We start from the raw sequence: 21133 nt of genomic DNA, 5'->3' as shown, positions 1-21133 counted from the left end.
GGTTCAGCCCTTGGACGTTCCTATGGGTTGCCGAATCGAGGAAACCGCTTTTGAGTTAATTGCAAAAAGCAACACGGACTGCCTGCAATCTGTTTTGGTGCCAGCACTTTGCTGTTTTGTTTGCAGCCAATCTCCACCCTCCCTCCTAGACTTGAGTGTTGAATTCCCTTAGTTGACATACACCGAGGCACCGTAAATGTAACGCATCGGAAGATACAGTGTAATGCTCGTTGTGCTCCTTTTGGTACCGGTGTCATGTGCTGACAGTTTTTGGGGGGTAACATTAAGAGGTCACTTGAATCTATCCAGGAGGAAACAGGGAAAACATGACTGCTTATGGTTAGCTCAGTGCTTAAATATCTTTTCTTGGGGTTTTTTTTGCTGCACATGACTTGTGCATTGTGTCTGCAGCGTGAGCCTGTGAGTGCAAAATGAAGGAGTGTAGCCATCTGGCCATTGTAATATGGGAGGAAGAGTAAGAAGATTTTGGCACAGTGCATTGTATTTAAAAAAGCAAAAATAGAAAACTTAAATTTTGGGCTCAAACATTTTGCCTTTGTGCTGTTTTCTTCGCATTGTCTGCCTCTGCAAAAAAAAAAAAAAAAAAGTGAGGCAATAATTAAAATGGCACTTAGCTGTGAATGGGGGTGTGTGTGTGGTTTGGTTGTTTTTTCCATAGTCTAAATCTTAACTGTGAAACTCCTTGTGGGTTTTTGTACTAGTGTCTTATGCAGGCAGGTTGCTTAGCTAATTTTTTTTCCCCTTAAGAGAACCCTTGTTGTTTTATTTTTTTTTTTTGTTGTTGAGCTTAAACACTGACTTTTTGTGGAGTCACTGTCCTCTCAGTAAGTGCATGGGTAACAGTATTGCACTACCATCCGGAGTTCAAATAGTATTGCCTTGACACCGATATCTGTTTAATATGTCAGGATGTAAGTCCATGAGCACTCTCGGAGGGAATGCGTGTTTATCAAGACTGACAAAGTTGTTCTTCCATGGCAGAATTTTGGATAAAGCTGTATGAATACGGTAGCCACTATTTTAGTGCATGTGTGTCTATGCAATAGTAGCTCTGTACAGTCAGAAAGGACTATTGTGACCATTTGACTTAGTCTCCTGGCTGTAGAGTTTCCCCTGATAGTTTCAGTCTCATGTTTAGCTGTATCAGAGGTCAGTGAATACTGTGGAAGGCTGGTGAATCAATCCAACACCCCCTTTTAATTTAGGAATGAAACTTTAATAAGGGGCTCCCAAGATTTTGACTTGTAGTCTTCCCCTTTAAACTGATGGCTCTTATTAGCAGTGTGTGTTGAGCTTGATTTTTTTTCTTCCCTAGGTTACAAGGTTTTAAAAATGATTTCTTCAGGCTAACATCCCTATCTTTTCTATCGAAACCTTCTAGCGAGCTGTGGTCCTACCTGCATAGTAATAACTACCATGCAGGGAATAAGCAAGTTTTCCATGTCCCATTGTTGGATTGAAAGGGAAAAAGTCTGTCTTCTGCCCTTCTACCACATACAGCATTGCTGGATACAGAGCTTCTCGTGGGGATTGCTGTAACACCACAGGGCATGTTCCTGCTAACTGTGCTGGGCAGAGGGTCTGATCCTATACCACTGAAGTCAACAGAAGCATGATTTTGATAGTAGCCATGACTTCAGAAAATTAGGTAAAATTACTCACCTGCAGAGACATTTGCATGGGGACATAGGTATATGGCAACTGAGACTGTAACGTATAGGGAAGAGACAGACCTTAGATATGGTTGCTTTGGATATGGTAGCTTTGAACTTACTGTCCTTTTATACATATATAAATCTCAGTTGTTATGTTGAATTAACATTGACTTTGCATTCAGCATATAATTAAACCTGAAAGTTTAAATCAAGCTTCCTTCATCTCTTGCAGTTCCTTAAAAATGAATTGCTGCTACCTCCTTATCAAGCAATGGTCCAGCACAGTGTGCTCTGGGAAGATAGCTATTGATTGGCTTTTTAGTATGATCCATTTTTCTTTTGGGCAAAGACAGCAGGATGGTTGCATGTAACGGTCTAATAGTCATTACTCTTCCATAAGAAAAGAGCATAGAAGTGCACCTCCTTTGAAGTCCACATTATAGACGCATAATCAGGTTAATTTTTTAAGGCTGTCTGAACTTTAATAGCATGGAATTGGTGACCTTTGAACACCGTTAGAAAGCTTTGGAAGAGCCAGATAAAAACTCTCTCATCTATAATAAAATTTTGACTTTGTTTTCTTGAAAAATATATGCAGTCATTTGAAAATAGTTTAAAACATTTTAAACATGTTGTTTTTTAGACTCAAGTGCCCTCCTTCCCACCAAAAAAAAAAAAAAAAAAGGAAATATACCAAAATACCTGAAATACTGAGCTGGCTGTGCTGACTTCCTCAAAGGAATCGTAGCTAAGAAAAACCTGTCTGTATATTTTCTTCACAAGATATACGTATTTTTCTTGCTTAGAGTTGCTCGATTTTTTCCATTTGTAAAGTGTAACCTGCTCTGATGCCTCTAGAGAAGAGCACTGGGCTGGCCTTTCCAGAGCTGCAACATGCATGGAGTAGGTCTTGATGGTTGTGAACATGATGGATTTGCTGAGACAGGATAGAGGTCAATTTAATTTACATGCTGTCACCAAGCTTGTTTACACAGAGCCAATATCTGTCCCGGTATAACTGGTTCTGTCACTGATGTTATGCTAGGCCTCAGGTTTTGGCCCAGTCTCAGCATCTTAAGGAAGAAAGAGACTTTTTCCCCCCCTGATTCACTGTATTCTTGCTTTGCATCTATATACATGGTCAGGTTTTGAAAAAGGGCAAACTTATAGACACAGTTCCAGCCATTAGGGCATTAGCTGGGGATCTGAGGGCCCAAGATTCAATGTTTTGATTTGGCACCAACTTCCTGCAAAACCCTGGGTAAGGTACTTGGCCTTTCTGGGTGTGTGCACCCCATTTATAAAGAGGGGATAATAGTATTTCCTTTATAGTATTTCCTTTCCTCACCAGTGTGTTGCAATGATAGCTAAGTTGACAATAGGGAAGCACACAGGTGCTTTGATAATGTGTATTATATAAGAAACCAGAATAAATGAAATGTTGTCAGTAAGTATCTCAACTTCCAGTATCAGTCAGTCATCAGGCATTTAGTTGTATAAGTAATATCAATTGTGCCTGCATAATTACTGCTGGAAAACTGTTAGAAACATCTGGCGCTTTGTGAAAAATAAGGTCCACAGTATTTTTGTCAGAGAAAAATAATTCCCTTAAAATAGTAGCTGAGGGCTCCCAGTGCATAGCGTAAAAGACAGCTGGCAATGAGTATGGAAAGGCTGAATTAGACCCTTTGCTATTCATTTTAAGGCCTTGATCCGGCAGTCAAATCTGCATGGCGAACCTGAGCAGAAGTTTGAGGATTAAATGTGAAGTGAATTTTTATGAGCCTGAGAGAGCATTTGGTATGTGAATAGCCATTTGCATTATTGTGAATAATAAGTCAGACTGCAACATTTCAGGGTGTTCATGGAGGCTTGGCACATAGGCACAGCATAATTTTTTTTCCCCCTAATATTAAATCTTTCCTTAATCAAACGTATATGGATGAACTAATTCTGTTACTTCCACTTGGAAATCGTGTCTATTACATTATATATTAATACCACCTATATATAAAAGGTAATAGGTTCAACTAGCTAGAATAAATGGCAGAAATGTTAAATGAAAGTAAAGGACCCAACATAACCCCAATAAGGAACTTCAGCAAAAAAGCTAAACATCTTGGCTTGAAATCTTATTTTAATGTGCTCATTCATGGTAGGGTATTGGGCCACAGAGCAAGTTTTGTTTACCAGCTAATTTTTCTTCTTGAATTTTCTTCCTTATAGCTATAAGTTGAAGCTATATTAGTGTCCCTAATAGCATCATGCTGTATGGTGGTGATAAATTTGGTGTAATGGCCTGCATATGCAGAATAAACAAGGCATGATTTGATGTACACTGTATGTGTATAGTAACCAATTCCTCAGATTCATTCAACATGAGCATCATAAAAAAATAGTTTGTTTAAATAGATTGCTTTCTCAAAGTAACTGTGGTCTACACTTTCACTGTTTCTGGAGAGATTTGGAATGCTGGGCATTAAAGGAGGAAGTCTTTTCAAGAACTGATTAATAGCTATTCCTATATATCCTCCTGCTTAGACCTTGGGCCCATCCTCAAGCCTATCGAGATGAGCAGTATGATTTAGTGAATCAGGCACTGAAGTAGGAGCCAGAGAAACCTGCATTTTATTCCCATCTTTGCCACTGACTTGTTGTCTGGTCTTGGGTAGGTCATTTTATGTCTTTGTGCTTCTGTTTCCCCAAATGTGTCTTATTTAATATTTTAATGAGTCCCCTTAACACAAAAATAACAGTGTGGTAATGAGATTTGCTGATGCCAGAAAGTTGAGAGGTATGCTCAATACAGATGAGGAGTGGGAGATCCTGTGGGAAGAGCTGGATCACCTTGAAGTCTAGAGTAATAGAAATGAGATGAAATTTCAACATAAGAAGCACAAGGTCATGCACTTAGAGAGAGAGAAGAATTTGTAGCATCCACTAAAAATGCATCATCCAGAAACAACTGAGAGACCTGGGTATAGTAGCTGATCACAGGATGACTGTGTGCAAACAGTGTAATGTGTTTGTGAGAGAGACTAATACATTTTAGGGTCACATTAGGTGAGGTATCTCTAGTACAAGGTACTGGTAAGAAGGCCTCAGGAATACTGTATACAATTTCCCCTCCCAATTTTCATGAAAAGATTAATTAAAATAGAAGCAGCAGAGAAGGGCCAGTGAGATGAATAGGGAAATGGGAGCCTATCTAAGGAGAGGAGACTAGAAGTGTTTGCTTTGTTTCACCTGTCAGAATGGAGGCTGAGAAGGGCTGACTGCTTTCTATAACTATACTGCAAAGTTGGTGGCGGGGAACAGGAAGGTAAAGAGCTATATGGGTGAAAGGGTGATGTTGACCCACGAGTGAAAATATGCACTGGCCAAAAATAGCTTGGAAATGATAAGGAACAAGGTTCTGGAAGAACCCCCCTCCGATAGCAGCAGTGGTCACAAAGCAACTAGTTTTAAGATGGAACGTGTGACATGGATTCTTCGGTGTGATTGCCTATATCAGGAGGCTAGATGCAACATCCATGGCTGCCCCCTATGTCTGTCTTGTCTGCTTACATTGAAAATTCTTTTAGATATTTTAGATATTTGGATTGTTCTCACTTTGTTTGTATAGGCCCGAGTACTTTGGTACCCTGAATTCAGTTATGCAAGTAAATAATCCAGAAGGATCTGCATTAAGACAGAACCAGCCATCTCTAGGCCTGGGGCCCTCATACAGTCTCTGATCTATTATGAAGTGCTCCGAGGAGCCATGCTCCGAGGTTGCATGGTTTCCCCTGCAACTGCACCCAGGAATCCCAGTGAGCCTGTATGTGGAAGATGCAGTCTCAGGTACTTGTGTCTTTTCTGCCCTAACTTCCATAGAGTAGAAGGGAATTGATGTGCACTCTTACTTTTCTCTCTGTGCTCCTTCCCACCTGCATTCCTGATGCTGATCAGGCCTCCATGGGATTCAGAAGCTGGTAGGGACAGTAGCTAGATCTCCTTCACCTTGCTTCATTGAAGTGGGGAGATTCATGTATGGAGTTGCATGCAAAGAGCTATAAAGAATAACCTGGCCCATAATTGTGCTGTGTAAGAGAGGCATCAAACCAGCCAAAAAAAAATCTCTCATCATGGGATGTAAAGACCTCAGCCTTGCTTCAGGAGCCTTGAATTTTAGGTCAGTCTAGGGAGTCCTGAAGTAATAATTTCAGAATGAGTTGTTGTTCTAACCCATGCTTTTTGGTACCAAGTCTGCTGAATCTATATGTTCTGACAGCAGGGATGAACTGGGCTGTGTAAAGCTATCCAGGTACACTGGCTGTCTGGCATAGACAGCTGTTTCTACTTGGCACAGAGACAGGACTGGAATATAAATGGGGCCAAACAAATCTGAGGTGAGCTATCAAAGCAATCTAGGGAAGCTTGAATGACAGCAAGGAAGGTGTAAGACCTGGATCTGACTAAATTAATTCATAACTGTTTTCAAGAGGAAACTATACCCACTAAATATGTCCATCTTGAACTGGACAGTTTCTTTCTGCTGTGAACAAGGAGAAAGGTAATGTCACTTAACTTTCCAATAATTAAATAAAAAAGTACAGATGGTCTGTAGTGCTTAGTTAACTGACATTTATCTAGCTTGCTTATGAATGAACTGAAATTCCAGTGCTAAATGGGTCACTAGAAAAGCAAAGTGTTAGCTTTCATAGCATATGGAAATAAAGCTGTGATTTGGGACTCTGGCTTGAATGACTCCTTCCCTGGTGGAAAAGTCCTGTAGAATTTAATCGCAAGTTATATTCCTGCTATAGAATTCCATAGGTTTAAAATTTTCTCTAATAAATCCTACAGGTTTTTAGAGCAAACTGCGCAGGACTCTGTTGGCTTTTTCCCTATTAAATTTTATAGGATTCTTTTTTTTTCCATAGGGGTTGGTTTTATTACAAATTTAAACGGTATCTTTGTCAGATCCCTGAAAGGTGAGTCTTTTATTATGTTTCTGGATGTAGGCTCTACAGTTTTAAGAGTTGCATTGGGAGCTATAGGAAATATTATGATGTGGAGGATGAGCTGTGCCTTTAGAGGGACAGAAACACTTTTTTTTTGTTTCTGGTGAATAAAAGGTCAAGAAATGAAGACAGAAGGTAGAATCACAAGTGCTAGTGCATGACAAGCAATGATTAAGTCTCCATGTATGGAAACATGTGGGGAAATCAAAACCTATGCATGTGTGCTTGGCAGTGGATGGTGGGGGGTGACTTATTGCATTCATTAAAACCCAATTCTTGTAAAACAGACATGGGCTACTTCATACTGTCAGCAATACTAGTGAAATCTTAGCAATAGTTGAATTGGTGTAGCTGAGAGCATTATTTGTCCTTGCATCACTATCTAGATATTCACTACAGAACCAGTATAAAGTAAAGTAGGCATATCAGGTTATTCGGATACACAGTGATCACTGTGTATGTCTGGACAGATGAGTCTTTGTTTTAATACATGTCATTCAGATCAGTTTTACTGATCTGTTTTACTTTCGCAGGACTTATTTGGGTCTGTTCCCCTCCCCCCCCGCCCCCCGGTGCCCTGATTTTAGGTAAAAGAGAATCTGATTCACAATTTTTGGTCCAAATTTCCTTAAAATACAAGCTTGGATGTCAGTTGCCTAATTTTTTTTGCTTTCAACCTGAGAAAGGAATTGTGGCAATTATCTCTCTAATAGTCTTTCTGGAAAGTGCAAACAGTTGGATGTGTAGAATAAATATTCATCATTTATCTGTTTTTTGAAATATGTACTTGTAATGTTAATCAGACCACCAGAACTGTATAACATGATCACCAAATAAGGTTGAGACTTGCCTGGTTTTGATCCACCCGCTGCCTCTAACATCCTCTTTTAAAGGTCACTTCCATATCACATTTTGCATGTTTCTGTGGATTGAATTATGTGGGGTGTTTTTTTTCTTGGTTCTGAATTTGGAATAGTTTGTATGAACTTCTCTTTATATGGTGTCTCAGCTAGATCTAGGATGAAATCTTGAGCTTCATTGAAATCTAGCTAGTTACTCTGTGTTAAAGTTTTAATAGATTTTTAGGATGGACTGAGCTTTTATAGGTGCCTTGTGATTAAAAGAAATATGATGCTCGTTCTAAACTTGCTGTAAGTTGGTGTAGTTCCATGGAAACTGGAAACCAATGACATGGAAGCAACTGAGGATCATGCCCATGATCTAAAACCGTTGGGTGCCTGTACACGAGAACAGAGGCTGGTCTGACACACTGTAATTACAGTGCATTGAAGTAGACTTGATTAATTGAGTCTGCTGGAGTGTGGCAATTACTGCTCTCCAGCAGCCTCTCGCGTTTCGTGTATCAGCATCTGTGCACTTCAAAATGGCGGCTGCAGGAACTTGAACTAAAGCTCGTTTAACGAGCATTAGTGCAAGCACCCCCACTGCCATTTTGAAGCACAGGGACACTGATACACAAGACACCGTGACACTTTAATTGGACCTGCTCTAATTAAAGCACCGTCACCCGCCCCCACTTTCCCTGGAGCACATGTAAAAGTGTTGTATGTGTCTTACAAAGTCAGAGGGGAACCTGGGAATATTAAGGACGATGTCAGTAGTAGTGTTAAGGTCATTTTGGTACCTTCTGTATACTTTCAAATCTTATTAACTTTGAGGGTTTTTTTTCTATTTATAATGCTTCTCTTGTATTTATAACTATTCAGCTTTCTTGCAGGGTATATTTTCCACTAAATTATTGATGTGTTCCAGCCTTAACTTCTACTGAGCAGAGATCATTGGTCATCTCATCCATGGATCTGTTGTGGCAGGCTGGCAGCTAAAAGCTGAATTGCTCATTTGACCCAAACACCTAGTATATAATGAGTTTCAAGGGCATGATATGTTTCAAAATGCAGTTTGTGGGTAAAATAATTGCTATGTTACTAAACAGAGGTTTTGGCAGGGAGTAGATCAGTCATTTAGCTGCCACCTCTGTTGTAATCTAGGGGAACAGAAAATCATTCTCATTAAATAGGTACAAGTAGACTTAAATAACTTCCGTGGTCTTAGTTCTCTCTCTCTAATGAACTTTGTATCATAAATCCACTTCACAGAGTCCCCTGTCCAGGACTGGCAGAAAAAAATTGTAATGAAGACCAGGTCTAAAGTATAAATCTGGTTCTCAAGAGAGGACTTTCAGATTTATTCTGGTCAACAGAAAGGTTGTCCCCTAAGAAAGGGGAAATGTGGTGCTGATATCTGAGAGTCATGGAAGGATTCTATGAGAGTGGCTAATGGAAAATGCAGTTGGATGCATGTAGCTTCTTATTTGTTAGGGAATATTATCCACCTTTGACTAGTTTATATCTCTGGTTGGGAGAGCTGCCTATGCCCCCTTCTCCAAACTGTGTGCTATTCTATTAGTTTTTCAGCTGGAACCGTGTTGCTCTGTTGCTGTGTAAAGACTACGAAAGTCCTTTTTTACCATTACTATAGTCACAGAGAAGAGTGCAGGAGCTGACTTCATTTTTATTGTATAGAAGTGCTTCCTGATACCAAAACACACATTTCTTCCAAAATAACCAATGCAACATTATCAGTATGCTACGCAATCACGTAGCTATGAATATTGCCAGCAGTATCATCATCTTTATTTAAATGTAGAATGTCTTCTCTATGATGCGAGTTTGAGATGCAAGACAAGGAAAAACATAGCCCTCAACTAATTACATTGAACATCTACCATCTCATGTACTGTCAAAGTAAAAATAGTCAAATAATTGCTTGATCCTGTGGAGATCTAGGGTACATCTCTTAAGTTGCGTATGCTATTTATTTCTATTGTGAGATAGACCCAAGGTCTTACCATCTAGGCATTTCTGTGCACAGACTAGCTGTTTTAGCTCAGAGTTTTCTAAAATGCACTGGCAACAAAGCCGTCCTCCCTTTATGCCCTTGTCCTTTCACAGGAAAGGATTGATTCTAAAGAACTCTCTTTTGTGAACTCTGGCTTGCTAAAAATTCTCCATTGAACTTCATCACCCAGTTTTCCACATTAGACCAGTGTTCCCTGTAAACTGAAAATGTCTAAGCCCTACTTGTAAAACCCTACAGTCATGATATTATAACATAGCTACGACCATTGCTTTGGAGTCTATTCTGCACTGAACCCTCAGACTTGGAAGAATTCTATTATACTCCTATGTTCCTGTATCTACCAAGATTTAATATATTGCAGGTATTCAATCCCTTAGCTTTTTAATTTTTTTATTGCAGGTTAGCTATGCTTGTTGAATATGACATGCAAACACTTGATCTGGTTATGCGTAATAATCATAAAATAGAGAAAAGTGATTATTTCTAAAGGTAAGGACATGTGGGATAATCTTCAATCCTATGGAATATTATTTCTGTAGACGTTTTTTGATTTGAGTGTTTTATCCCATACCCAGGCTTTTGGAAAAAAAAACTTTGTAGTAGACTTTTTGGGAAATGGAGTCCACGTCCACACCAGCATGGATGTTTATTTCCCTGGGGACAAGAAGTAACAGCACACCTTGTGTTGCTGCTACGTGTCCCCAAGGAATGCCTGTGCCATGTGCCCTCTGACACATGGCAGGTTACCTTGGGTAGGGTAGGGTAGGGGCAGCTGGAGCCAGTAACTGTGCTGGCCCCAGAAACCTTACTACTGGGTCCTCCCAAGGTTGCAGCTGTGGCGATGTTAAAAACAGTAGTACAGTCTCTGCCCTGGAGAGCTTCCTTCAAAAGAATCAGTGTGAAAATCAGTGGGATGATTTTTTTTTTTTCTTTCAACAATGCACTATCCTCATTAAAATGCAAGTCCTATTGATTACAATGTGATTTAACCTTTTACGTCATTTTTTTAAATGGGATGGAGGCTCCTAGGTGACTAAGATTTGTGTTCAAAAGTATATTCTGAGCCCCAAGTACTTGAGTTTCCCATCTGTAAAGTGGACAGACTAGTTTGGGATTTTCTAAGAGGCTTACAGGAGTTAGGTGCTCAAATCCCAGTCATGGTGCTTCTGAACTGCTTGTGTGTTGTGAGGTCTGTGGAAGAGAAAGTTCTGAATCGGTGGTAAGTGTGAGTAGCTGATTTTCTCTCAGTGTATGTCAGTGAAGAAAACTTCTTGGTTTGTGTTCATATTTGGTAAACATTTGCCAAACATCAAAATTTTCTCAAATATCTGGATAGTATACAGTCTAGAAATGCATTGTCTTAGATTTCTCTGACCCTGACTAAATTTCTGGGTAACGCAGAAAACTTAAACATATTGAAGTTACTCAAGAAACCTTATTCTATCCAATTGACCTATTGCTAGTCAGTTGAGGAACATACAATATAAAGGTAAAGGACCTATTGGGTCAAGTTCAGTCCACTACTACTGAAGGCAAATGCATACTGTAACCCTACTCATAAACTTATAAATCTCCATTTTAAAACTTTAGTCAAGTTTCATGCACTAAGTCAATATAGAAGAGTATTCAGGTATTTCAAGACCAACATATTTTTCTCAATAACTCCCACCCTCTGAAATTAAACTCTTAGGTTCTTATTTAATTTAGAAATTTATATTGAGTAAATAATAAACCATATATTTTATAGGAGCATCCATAGATGTCTGGAGGTGCCCACCCTCCTATGCCCAGGGGATGGATTCCTTCCACGCTTCCATTCAACACAGAGGGCTCCTTTACATCTACTAAGAGGACTGCAGTCCTTTTCAATAATCCCCACCCCAGAGGAGGAGCAGCAAACTGGTTTATTTGCTGTTTTCCTTAATGGAACTGCCCAGAGCTTAATCTGTTTTTTTTCCCCTGTAATTGCTGTCCAGTGCTGAATTAACTTCTTGGAGAAGATTATATTTTGTAACAGTGCCTCACTTCTTGTAAATTGCTTTTCATAAGATCTCAAAGCATTTTACACAAAAAGACAAATTTTGTAGCTTCCTATTGCAGGAGTGGAAACTGTCACGGGGAAGGGGCTTGCTCAAACTAATCAATCAAGATAATGGAAGATCAGGAATAACATCCAGGCCTTTGGGATGTACTGTGCTCTATCCACTAAAACACTATCTCAAAACACAGATATGCTTTAAATGAATAGGCCTATATTCTTCCATGTCAGATAATCTCAGCGATATATCTAGCATAATGTATTTGGTCAGATTTTTCGCTGGTGTGATTCTGTGGAAATCATTAAAGTTACCATCTAGGATTTCCACCCCCCATCCTCACAGTTTTTAGGTGAAGCCAAACACCACCAGACATAGGCTGGTATATATCTTTCTGTGGTGAAGCCAAACACCACCAGACATAGGCTGGGATATATCTTTCAGATTCACCATACTGTGTGTGCGCACATGTGTGCATGCATGCACGCGCACACACACACACACACACACACACCATTAGTGTAATGGCATATCAGTATCAGGGTAGGATCTTTCAAGAGAAAAATAGAGCTACAACTGTGATTTGCACTCTGTGCATAATTCCTGTCTCTGCTATTTTGTTGTAATCCTCCTATTAAATTGCATCTGGTGAAACAACTTACTGTTGGTGAGTTATTAATGTGTAGTTGTCCTTTTGACTTGCCTCGATGGATGAAGAAGAGTACTTTCTTTAGTAATTCATCATTAGGATCAAAATGACTAACTGGTCACCCTTTAAAATGCTTTTCCATATACCAGGTTGTTGGTTGTAGCTGTGTTGGTCCAAGGATATAAGCAGGCAAGGTTTTTTGGGTAGATTTGGTATCTTTTATTAGACCAACTAAATAGTTGGAAAACACGCTTTCAGGCACAAACACCCTTCTTCAGGCAGTGGGAGACTCTGCTGATGTTATGAGTTCTCCAAGGTAGAAAAGAAGCTAAGTTAAGCAAGAAGTCTGTGAAGATGCAAATGAGTGGAAGTTTGGAAGATGAAGTATAGAGATAGGAGGGGAGGGAAAAGTGTGAAGCAAAACCAGTGGTCAGCTAACAGGCAGGTTACCTGTTGTGTTGGATGTCAGGCAGGTTGTAATGTGTCATAAATCCAGTGTTTATATTGAGTTCATGATTTTTTGAATACAGTAGATTTATGAAGTGAAGTTCGTAGACTCATCTACAAAAGGTGTTTTGTAAATTCCCTTTGAGGATTAGAACTGAGAGACTGAAGAGAGAGTGATTGTCTTTTGAGAAGTGGGCACCCATGGGTAATTGGATATTTTTGTCTTTGTTGGATTTTTGGTGTTTTTTTCTTTCTGGTATGCAGTTGTTGTTTGGTGAATGCTCACCAAAAATCGATCAAAGACAAAAATATCCAATTACCTGTGGGTGCCCACTTCTCACAAGACAGTCACTCCCTCTCTGATAGCTCAGTTCTAATCCTCAAAGGGAACTTATAGAACACCTTTTGTAGACGAGCCAAGAACTTCACTTCATGAATCTACTGGATACAAAAAACTGTGAACTTAATATAGACATTGGATTTATGACTCATTACAACCTGCCTGACATCCAACACACCAGGTAACTTGCCTATTAGCTGACCACTGGTTTTCCTTCATGCTTTTCCCTCCCCTCCTATCTCTACACTTCATCTTCCAAACTTCCACTCATTTGCATCTTCAGAGACTTCTTGCTTAAGTTAGCTTCTTTTCTACCTTGGAGAACTCATATCAGCAGAATCACCCATTGCCTGAAGAAGAGTGTCTGTGCCTGAAAGCTTGCAAAGAACTTTTTCTCCCAACTATTTAGTTGGTCTAATAAAAGATCACATCAACCCAAAGAACCTCGCCTGCCTGTTTCCATATACCATACTCACATTATTCTGACTAATGACATTCCTTAAATGCAACCAGAAATCCCACATAACAGTTCAGCAAGGATGGCATCATCCAGAAAACAGATGCTGCTGCCAAAAGGAGACATCAGAAATGAATTTTACATTGTGTGTAATTTATAAATTAGAATAAATGAGAGAATGGGCAACATACTGCACAATCATCAGTTATGCATATGTACTGCCAGGTGAGGGGATCTAATATACTTTATATCTTCACTCATGAGAGGCATTTGATGACTCATCCCTGGTTCTAATCTTACCAGTCTCTTCATTTGTTAAGATGAATGTCATATCTGACCTACTTTGTTATATAGGCAAGATATAGAATTATTTGTCCCTTTATTTTCAGAGTAGCCAATGTAGACAGAAAGATTATAGTCTTGGTTACATAATAATCATTATTTCGCTCTCATTTTTCTAGCTTTTTCAAAGTTCAGATCCTTGTGACTCTTCTAAATATGCAGCATAACTTGTTAAACCATTTGCCTTAGCAAAATGCCCTGTGTATTGTTTTAAAGAATTAGTGACCATTAAATGAAGTGAAATTAAAAAAAAATGCAAAGGCATTAATGGTGAAGCATACCAAGCAAGCATCCCCTATATCCTGGTAAACATAGTTAATACTCTCTGTAATGCCTTGGAGGAAGAAAAAGAGATTTTTAAGATACAAAGAAGACTGAGAAACTTTAATAGGCACAGGCAGGATATTCTTGATCAGTAAGATACATGGCCTTATAGAGGTAAGATGAGACATTTTAGAGCCATTCTAGAAATACAGTGACGCTTCTAATCCAACAGACATGTCTGCCATTAAATAAATGTGTGTGTGTGTGTGTGTGTGTAAATATATTAAAAACCTCCTGGAGGGCCATATCCTGCTATCAATTTTTATTTGTTTTTTTTTTTTTTTATAAACACAGAGCTCTCCATTGACTTTAATTGAGATATTCAGCACATGGATCAATAGTAGGATATGACCCTATATAATCAAGATGACAAATTGTCCTAGTATTGTAGAGGGGCAGAGTACAAATAAAGATGAATATGATATAATCTCAGATTGTTTTATTGCTAATAAAAACTATAGTCAAACTTCAGGCAGGAAGTCTTTGCCAAACTAGGCTCTGTCATTGCAGGACCAGACATACTGACCAATGTACTGGAGCAGGTAATTTGTCCTATCTAGGGACTGGAGTTTCCATGCCTTTGCAGAGGCCTGTCAGGATATCAAATGAAACCTACCTCTTTAGCAGCAAATTTGGATTGAAAAACCTCAGTGGGGACAATTTCTTTGTATCATCAAGACATGGTTAAACCTAATACCGCAGAGGGAGCCATGCAGAATAAAAAATGTGGCAAACTACATCACCCACTGTAGGTGTGACATTTATCAAGTTACTGAGATAAAACATGAAGTCGGTTGGGAAAAATGCATGTTGTTTGGGTAGAAAAATTGGAAAAGGACATCTCTAGCTGGGAACTGTCTCCATATTTAGGACTGATAAACAAGAACGGCCAGGGCATCTATGACCCAGTGCTTTCCCACCACCAGGGTAATCTGGGTCTGCAACTCATAGGCCTAGGAAGACAAGGTGACTGTAAGGTCAAATGCGGATGCTCCAGTGTACAGCCCTACATCCTCCTGGCCACTTGAAGCTCTGTCCCTCCACACTCATAATGCAGCAGTGGTGAAACCATCTTGCCATGCGTATCCAGCCCACTTTGGCTTCCACGCGTACCATTCCTGGCTTGCTGCCAGAGGAGGAACCCAGAACAGCCACCCATGAGGTCTTGTCATTGTGCAACCCATGTTGCATAGCGGGTGGTATTGATCTTAATGTGCAAAAAGCATCACAGATGCCCTATAGAAATACACATACATTTTAATCTTTATTTTTTTCTCATGTAATTGCAAATATCTGTAACATCTATAACCGGAGGAGGAACAGATGGGGAAAAGCTTGGTTGAAGCAGAACATTCACTAAAAGACCTGATGCTGCTGCTGATTCTTTTGGAAAGGAATTTGCTTCTGTTTGCTGGGTCTCTGCTTTACTGAATACACTGGTATGGGAAGTCTGGCAGGGGAAAGGAGAGGTAAAAATTCACCACCATGATTTAAAGAACGAGCACAAAGTCTGTGCACCGTTTAAGCTCTCAAAATAGAGCTTGAATGATCCATAAACCTTGTGCTGCTCAGGTGAATTTCATCTAGCTTTGATTGGCATAGAAAAAGCCTCTCGCTGTACACTATGCTATGCTACCTAGTGCTGTTACAAATATAACATCTGAGAACCGCTTTCCCTTTCCGTGCACTCACCATCTTAGTAGAGAAGGAAATGATCCACTCTTTCATAGTCCGGTGAATCGTGTGCTGCCATTTCTAAAATTTCAGCTCTGTTAAGATTGTGCTTTTTCCATTCCAACAATGGCCTTGCACTGTAGCTTCTCAAAGTGAGAAAACATGAGAGAGGATTTTGTCAGCATATCACCATGACACTTGTTTCACATAGAAAGCCAGAGGGCAAAGCAAAGTGGTTTCTTTTTGTCCATGTAATCTCTTTAGATAGCAGTTGTAGCCCTGAGGAACACAATCACGGAGGTTTGTATGAGGTAATGTTCAGGAAGACGAGATCTGGGATGTGAAAGCAGACTCCTGATGAGTTGCGAGGGCCCCCTTTTCAAATCTAAACATGAAAACATTTCTTTCTTTCTTTCGGGTGGGGTGGGGAGAAGCAAGAAGGCTGTTTCAAAAATAGTGTGCATCCCTAGTCTAACCAGTGTGTTATTTCTCTGTCCCAATGAGTCTGGGAGGATTATTTCAGCCTGTCTGATACAGTCAAGATTAGACGATTTCATTTTTTTTTTAGGAAAGATAAACTGCCATTGAGATGCTTATCTGTGTGAGATGACCTGTATTTCCCTTCCAGTCGCAGCGAATTGGATATTCTGGTAGTCAGAAACTGTTTTTTATGCTGTACTTCCACTACACCATCTAAGGATACAGATTTAAAAATATGTCTGCCAAAGCAGTGGTGACGTTTCCTAGATGTATGGAATTATTACTGCTTCTATGTATTTTGGACAGTATCTGTAATACCTAATGTAGTCATCTTTCATAGCACCTATTTCTCCTCCATACTATGAACTATACATTTTAATGATGTATAGTGTGGACTTCATTTTCATACTTCACACTAAGCTTCCTGTGTCTACTCACAACAGCACACCAGATAATAAGTTTTAAACAATTTTGTATTTGCCCAGACAACCTTTGTAAGCCCCAATTTGGAATATAACAAAACTCAGTTTAAGGTTCGCTTATGGTTTCTGGGGTTTTCTTCTTGCATGAGAAAGCTGAAGCTTATGTATTCTTACCAACCGCAACTAAGCTTTCTGCCCCCCAATACAGTGAACCTATTACATTGTTGTAAAAAATGAACAAAAGGCAGGTTGTACCTACCTATAACTGAAATAGCATTTAGCTAGTCCTTGCTTAATTTTTGAGCATCTTTCGAATGTAAACTCTCTGGTGTTGGAACTGTCTAATTATGTACTTGACTATACAGAAGCTAATACATCAGGGAGCTGATCTTAGCTAGGGCTGCAGGCACTTCTGTGATGTAAATAAATTAATATGTTGCTGCTAATAGGCATAGTCACAGAGCTAGCTAGGAATAGAGCTCTAGACTCTTGATTCTTAGACTATTGTTTCTCATTGACCACATTATCTCTTGTGGGACACCCGCCCCTCCTCCCCCCCTTGCTGTGGTCAAAGAATATTTTTCTGAAAGCTGGCAAGCAAGCTTACTTGAAGTGTGTGTGTGCATGCGCATGCGCTGAGGCAACATCCTTCAGTTGGACAACATCCCTCTCTCTTTTTCTCTTGCCATCCTCCTGCCTTAGATACTTCATATAAAGTTAGTTTAAACTCCCGTATGGCCAACAGCCAACTTCAAATTACCTCCTGAATCAGGTATTTTAAAGTTAGTGTTTGTCTCTATTACTGTCAGCATGTTCTTAGGCAAGAGCATTCTCCCAATTTCATCCAACAGCTGTTTCGGGAGCTTTCTAAGATATATAAGGGTAATTTCATTTCAGTGGCTTTATCCATCCCTTTGCATTAAGCCTGAGGCAATTAGAACTTTGTCAGATGTACCTCCTTGACCAAACAGCTGTCACATCTTTTATTTAAAGCCTGTTAAAACCGCTTGAGCCAGTTGATCTATGAGTCATGCAAGGAACTTTGCCCAGATCAGATCCTCCCTTCCCCATGGTTTTTTTGGAATTAAACCAGTGAATTTTGTAAGTGCCTTTTCTCTTTAATGATAAAGAAAATAAATTTCTAAGGGATGTTGTTGCACATCATCACTTCCTAGCATATGGGGAAAAATACTTTAGGATGCAGCAGAACTGTACGAACTCTGTAGGTACTATACTGAGTTATAAAACTGCCCCTTGCTTTCGTTTTTGATAAGTGACTGTTGGGGACATGGAGGGGTGGGAAGAGAAGTTGTGGGGAAGGGGCCTGAAGCCATAGCTGAGAGTGAAGGAAGAAATTGTATGTAGTGATCCAGCATAATGAATTCAGTGCTAGGAACATTGAATTAGAAGGGATTTCTTGGGTGGCTGAGAGCAGCCTCCTGCTACTGCAGGCAACCACTTCATACAATCCCTTTCATGTAACGATCATACTCCAGCTCAATAGTTAGTTAGTCCTTGGTTCCAGTATTCCAATTAAAGCAAGAATGCTTACCATTAGAGCAGTGAGGTTCATGGGGAATCCTTTCAAATGCCATAAAAGCCCAAATTTATTCATAAGAAGTTGGCTTGTATTTGTTCTTGTGCCAACTTTTGTCCTTTAACTTAAATAGCTCTAAGTAGCACTTTTTACTCTCTGATGTAACTGCTCCTAAGACCTTTCCAGTGTCCTCTCATAAGGTGGGTTGTTCATTCTCCTTCAACATCATATTAGACTGTCTTGTTCTAGAGTTGGGAACAGGAGGCCTGAGTAGGGTCTCATGTTCGGCTAAGCAAGAACTCTTGGAACGGGGCTCTGAATACAAAAAAAAAAAAAAAAAAAATCCAGCACCTCAGGTGATTCCTGCACATCAAGCCAGTAGTCAGGAAGTGCAACACACAGCTCCTTAAGCAGATATTTCTTAATTGCTGGAAGTATGAGATAACCAGACAAAACGACCTAATTCCCCAGAGTCTAAGACTATCACAGCTGCTGTTATTCTAACCTCAACGGATTTGAAAAGCAGAATTGCATAGTAGTTCCTCTGATAACTGGCATACCAAACCCTGCTATGGCATAGGATTGTTCCTTTCAAGATGCATTGTTAACAAGCATTAATTTGGCTGTTTCGGGAGACTTAGCAGACCCTTACCTCCCCTTGACTCCAGCCTTGCTGTACAGTCAGGTGAGGGTTATTCAGATCTTGAGAGCAGAAAAGAGTGTGTGCTTCTAATGCTGAACCACTACCACTCCCTTGTGGGAGACAGCTGGATGGCACTTTTTCATAGGTTGCTTAAATGACTTTTTTCTGAGCAGGCAGAGGGAATAGGAAGGAATTTTGATCTTGAGGCAGTGTGTCCCAGGGCTGTGCTTGGAGTAGTCTAGTTATGTACCTACTTTTATTAGGCATAATGCTTGAAGTCAATGTCAGGAGTGTTTCCAAATAAAAGGCTCATTGTTACTGACCTTGGGGGTGGGAAGGATGAAGTGAGAAATGACCAAAAAAGTAACTTAAGAAGTATAAAATGACGAGAGAACTTGACATGCAACCCCAGTAATCTTATTTTTCTTGACATTGTTACAGAACGGCCCATTTCACTTTTAAACATGCAAATTTTTCCCAGTTTTCACTCTGAACTGCTGTGCGTCCAGCATAAGTGTCTAGTTTAGGAGACATCGTAGGCAATGTAAATGCTATCCTGCACTTAAACTGTACAAGACTTGCACCCTACTGTGCTCAGATGGCTCTGCTAGCCCTGCCTCTTCTCAGCCTCTTAGCACAAGCTGTCAGCAACAGCAGCTTCAGCCACTCGCCATCTCAGCACTTCCTTAGCACAGGAACTCCCACTGTGCCCAGGGACACATATGAAAGGAGGTTATCAGTGACTTCTTTTGCGGACCTGCATAGCACCGGGTGACAGCCTGGTCTTTTCTGAGCATCTTCAATTCATCATTCCCTGTGAACCTGACCCCGATCAATCTTGTGCTTTGTTCGATGCCTTTCGTTAACTTATGTCACCTGCACAGCAAATAGAAAGGTCTGAAAGAGGGGAGTTTGCTCCTGTGATGAGTACCCTTTACTTAGTATGCTTTGAGGTGCATGCGTTAGTGCTTGTTTCTTTTTTCATTCTTCCTGTGCCAAAAGGCATATAACCAAACATCTTTTTAAATCCTTCAGGCTATGAATTCCCAACCTGATCATCCTACTGAATTCAAAGGGAGTTGCTCCTAATAGCATCTGAATTGAGCTATAAGAAGTCATGATTTTTCATGTATAAACATTTAGGTACCAAAAATAACTTATATTTCTTAAGGAATAATAAAAACCAGTAAGAAAATACCAGGAAAATCCAAAGCCCTAGGTAGCCTCCCTACTAATCAGACTAAAAATCAAATATAGAAACCTTAAACAGGAATAATTGTATATGTAAACTGTATTTTTGTTGCTACAAAAACTAAGATTGTTATCTAAGTAGTTATTTTCATTGGTGATTTTGATATTCAAGAATGTGCATCATTGAAAGCCAGGAGACTGGGCTTCAAAGCCACTTTTGAAAATTTGTAGTCCTGGTCTTTGCTGAGCTTTATCCAGAGTTTTCAGACACTGTTGTAGCTTCTGCAGCTCTGCTCATGAAAATTGTCAGCACCAGTACAACTATACTGTTTGGATAACTTACTTTTCTTCTTATGGAGAAATCTATAGCATTCTTCCATGGATGTGTAACATTTTAGATATGTGCAACAACTCATTTTAACACCAGCATTTATGGAAGTATTTATGTCAGGTATGTGCTTTTTCTTGAGCTACTCAACCAAGTATATGCAAGTCTGGGGCAAACTGCCTCTGCCCCCTTTTTCATCCATGCGAATCAGCTACAACAGATATTGACCGTCTTAATGGGCGTGTCTATGCTTGCATTTACTGCGCAGTAAGCGGGTTTTATGCCAGTGTCTACATGTGCAGGCATTACAGTGCAGTAACACTGTGGGTGGACTGACTTGGGACTAAAGTTAGTCCCAAGTCAATCCACACACACAGGGTTACTGTGCAGTAAGGTGTCTACACGTGTTTTACTGTGCAGTAACTACTCGGGCATAAATCTGCTACCTGCATCATGCAGGTAGTAAATCTACGCCCAAGTTGGCATAAGTCTCCATAGTTACTGCACAGTATGGGCGTGCATATGTAGACACGTGCCCATACTACACAGTAATTTTCAGTTACTGCACAGTAACTGTGCACGTGCGGACATGCCCAATTAGTCATTTATAAAGAGAGCTTGAATTCTCTCTCATTCTCCCAGCAGAAAGAATCTTGCTTGTAGTCATTTTCAATGTGAATCATGTTGTAGAAGTCTCCTAT

At 39.9% G+C, this 21133-nt stretch overlaps 1 protein-coding gene across 2 annotated transcripts in view; it reads left to right on the top strand.

The window, feature by feature from the left end:
• SPOCK1 (SPARC (osteonectin), cwcv and kazal like domains proteoglycan 1) overlaps positions 1 to 21133 on the top strand; it is a 500723-nt gene that overhangs the window by 700 nt on the left and 478890 nt on the right. The window lies entirely within an intron of this gene.

Source organism: Alligator sinensis, unplaced genomic scaffold (genome assembly GCF_000455745.1).
Source record: "Alligator sinensis unplaced genomic scaffold, ASM45574v1 scaffold111_1, whole genome shotgun sequence".
Lineage (NCBI taxonomy): Eukaryota > Metazoa > Chordata > Crocodylia > Alligatoridae > Alligator > Alligator sinensis.
The sequence above is the reverse complement of the archived record's forward strand: the minus strand, read 5'-3'. Positions and strand labels throughout refer to the sequence as shown.